At 38.3% G+C, this 3,971-nt stretch overlaps 1 long non-coding RNA gene across 1 annotated transcript; it reads left to right on the forward strand.

Annotated features, from left to right (window-relative positions):
• Positions 1-801: 801 nt before the first annotated feature.
• On the forward strand, positions 802-3,214 carry LOC136203267 (uncharacterized). Its single transcript, XR_010674762.1, has 4 exons — positions 802-1,099; positions 1,204-1,325; positions 1,548-1,694; positions 2,166-3,214. It is a non-coding gene; the product is annotated as an uncharacterized lncRNA (long non-coding RNA).
• Positions 3,215-3,971: the final 757 nt, after the last annotated feature.

Raw genomic sequence — 3,971 nt, forward strand, 5'->3', positions numbered from 1 at the left:
ATAAGATTCTGAACACCAACTAAATCAAGTTTTTTTATATGGAAGTGAAGCCAGAATTTGTTGATTCAAAACATATATGTGTGCTGTAAGGAAAAGGGATACATTCACCATCTTCAAATTCATAACATGTTTCCTCTTATTCAAATTCCCTTTATTGACCAGAAATGAACCACTACTATTGATAAAGAGATGGTAAAATAAAATTAATATAATAACATGGAGTTATGGTTAGTAAAAATTAATATAGTTAAAATAAAAGTAATAAAGTGAGCTATTAAATACAACTTCCAAATTATTATTGCATCATTGGACTTTTTTGCCCTTTTCATAATTTTGATCAAAAACTGAAAATTCTCTCTCCAAAATCATAAACCCGAACAACAATAATTGATGGCGCATTCCCCCCGACCCATGGTGGGGGCGGATGCGCCATCCGTTCCAGCCATGGGTCGGGGGGAATGCGCCATCCGTTTAGGCCAAATTTTTGAAATTTTCTCTCAAATTTCTTTTTCCCAGTTTTGCAAATTTTTTTTATGCAAATGGCAAAATTGTCCAAGTGGAGGTGGTGATAAGTAATTTGGGGACGGTAAATAGTAAAACCTTTAATAAATGGATTTTTTAAAGAGATCCAAACCATTAATTATTAGATTTTAAAAATAAAAAAAAGAAAAATTTTATAAGTTGATAGAAGTTGACGTGTAAGCCTATCAAATTACCAATTAAAGACCTGACACAATTGGAATACAGCTACATAAGCATAAGCTGAATTTGGTTCTTAAAGTTTGTATTGAAAGAAAAGAGAGATCTGTAGCTTTGTATTCTCCGCCATGGGATAACCCACTCCTCCTTCTCGCTCGGGGAACAACAGTAAAGAAATTGATTCCGATTAGGTTAAATACTCCAACTCTATCCCTCTAAATGCCATTGGTGCGGTTGATGGTGATTAGGGTTACAAACTCAATGAGTGGTTTGGAGCAAAACTGGACCAACAATTGGTTTATGAAGATAGTCATGAACTCATACAAATTTCATTGCTTTGCGGCACAATCTCACCTTGTTTGTGCTTTATGGAGCTAAAAACCTTATAAAGGTGTGAAAGGTTGGTTGTTGGAATCGTTTGTTTTTCAATTTTATGCAATGTGAAACTGTGAACAATTATTAACCCATACTAATCATAGTTTTTCCTCTTCTCTATGTATTCAGTTATGATTCCGATGATAGGCTGCCTAATCTACGTGAGGATTCTTGGTTTTCCTAGGAACCACACAAGGGGAAGTGGCGGAGATCGGACCCATAGATAGAAATGGCTCGGTAACTCATTCCAGGTAAGATTTGGGCATTTGCATGCAGGGTCAGAACCAGGGGGGTTGAGTAGGGCTCTAGCCCCGGCAACTGGCCGGGGGTATTATTTTTTTTTTTATATCAAAACGACGTCGTTTTGGTCATGAGAAAAACGACGTCGTTTTGATTTTAATGAAAATAAATCAGAACTAAAAGGCACAGCACACAGCACAACAGCTAAATTAATATCTAAATCCCTAATTCAGAAGAGGAGAGCAACGAACGTAGACGATATCGCACACCGCCGGCTCAACTCAAGGGAATCGCACAAGACAAGAGGAGAGGAGCAGCCAGTCTCCACCGCCGGCCACCGTTCAGTTCAGTCGCTGCACCGCACAAAACGCAAAACGCAGGTGATTTTTTGTTTATCTTTTTTGTGCCTTAGTTGAGATGCCTATATTTGTTTGGTTTGAGATGCACCTATGAGTTTGTTCACTGTGTGTTGGCTTGATTTTTGATTGTAATTATACCGTTGATTTATATGATGAAATGAGATTAAAAAAAAGGAAGAGTAGTGATAGAATAATGATATGTATATATGTATGAATGGATTAGAAATATATTAACCTTGCTCTTTGCTTGATTGAATGCTTGCTTATTACAATTTTGTAAGGACTCCTTCACTCCTTATATTGAAATTGGGATTGAATTGATTCCAGGTAAGATTTGCCCATTTGCATATATGTTCTTATACTTTAAGATTTTGCAAACATTGATCTAAGATTTTTTCCACAAGTAAACATGGACTTTTTCATTAATAAAGGTAAAACTTCTTCTTGATCTCGAATCTAACATAAGGTTTTTAAATTGAAAAATTGTTTCAGGTTGATATAATTGCATACTATTCATCTGTCAGTAATGAAAGACTTGTTCCTAGGAGGCATAAATCTGATGTCTCTATATAGGAGAGCCAGAAATCGCTCACTGGTTCGGTATCACACTAAAGGATGTAGTGTCAGTTGAGAAGTCTGAAGTCAACACAAACATATTGAGATACTGGTGGGAGCAAACAACCCAGACCTGGAATTTGATAAACTTAGAATATGTTCAAGATCTAAAGGAAGATAAATTAAAGCAACCGATTCAATGGTTTGGAGGATTTGATTTGATAGTAGGTGGAAGTCCATGTAACAATCTCGCGGGTAGAATCTGACTCCACCTCCACCTCCACGGTGATGGTCTAGAGGATAAAGAATCTTTTCTTTTCTTCAGTACAGAAGAATTTCAGATTCTTTCAAACCTATTATGAAAAGAAACACTCCAAATTATTGATGTTGTGTCCTAAGCACCAGTATACCTTAGGTCTAACGCTAATGAATTAAAATGGAGAAAAGGCTTGTAGCAGATCCAATGAAAACATGTTCCAAAGCATATCGAAAACAGCTTCAAGTTTGTTATGTTCTTCAGCTCCTAATGTTCTTCAACTTCACTTTTGTTATAACTTTGCATGCGCTGTTGGACAAAAACCTAGCAAGGCTATCTACTATCCAGACGATACTGCTCATGTCCTGCAATTGCTTCAAACTTAGACAACTCCTTCAAGTTCGAAATTGAGGTGCAACATAGAAGAGCGTCTTTCCAAATTGGCCTTTAAAAATGTATAAATTATTACCTTTTAGAGCACAAGTACAGGGTAAAGAAAGTAAACAGTGCGGGCAGAAGAAGGACGATATTTACCAATCATCACTGAAGAGCCGAGCTGAGATATTGTAGGAGAGCTCCATAGCCTAGGATACTTTTCGTTTTTTACATGTTTTGTTAGAGAAAGATGGGACTAAAATGCGAATACTGTTCTTATATTTATGGAATACATCATGACTGTTTTTTTTAACTCTTCATTTGCTGGCCTGTTTTAAATATGGCTTCCTTAGGAGAAATAATTGATTTATCGGATATATTCATTGGTTTTAAACATATTTCTGGTCATTGCATTCATTACACACTCGATTTTTTCATATTTCTTGCTATATTATATCCATTTAACTCTTCAGCTCACTCATTTGTGTGTTGGCGAACCTTTTACAACGCACTCCCGACTCACTGGAATCTTAGAAAACGTGGTTTGTGCATCGTCTCTAGGTGTTGTCTTTGTCAGAAAGATGCGGAATGCTTGGATCATTTGATGATTCATTGTGGTTTTGCTAAGGCAATTTGGCTGAGTATTTCTGCCTTATTCGGGAGACGAATACCGGATGGTGACACTACTAGAGATCGTCTCTGCTGGGCAGCCTCTCAGCGGTTTAGCTCGCAAATTCAAGCCCTGTGGAATAGCGCTGTTCTTCACGCAATCTGGTCTACCTGGATCATTCGGAATGCCTGCATCTTCAACGATAAGCCTCCGGACATCCACCGTGCTCTTCATCTCATTTGGCTTCACACCAGACGGACGGACCACTTTCGAACAGGCAACACTTGGAACTCGACCGTTGAATTGGCTATCCTTGACAACTTGGGTCTTCAACCTCGCCTTTCTAGATCCCCGAGAATTTTACCTGTTCGATGGCTTCCTCCGCCTGCTGGTTGGGTGAAGGTGAACACCGATGCCTCGGTGTTGAATGGCAGCAGGATGTGGCGGGATTTTCAGGGATAACCGTGGTATCTGTCTCGGTGCTTTCTCCTTCCCAACTGCC

The sequence above is a fragment of the Euphorbia lathyris genome, chromosome 8 (assembly GCF_963576675.1).
Source record: "Euphorbia lathyris chromosome 8, ddEupLath1.1, whole genome shotgun sequence".
Classification (NCBI taxonomy): domain Eukaryota; kingdom Viridiplantae; phylum Streptophyta; class Magnoliopsida; order Malpighiales; family Euphorbiaceae; genus Euphorbia; species Euphorbia lathyris.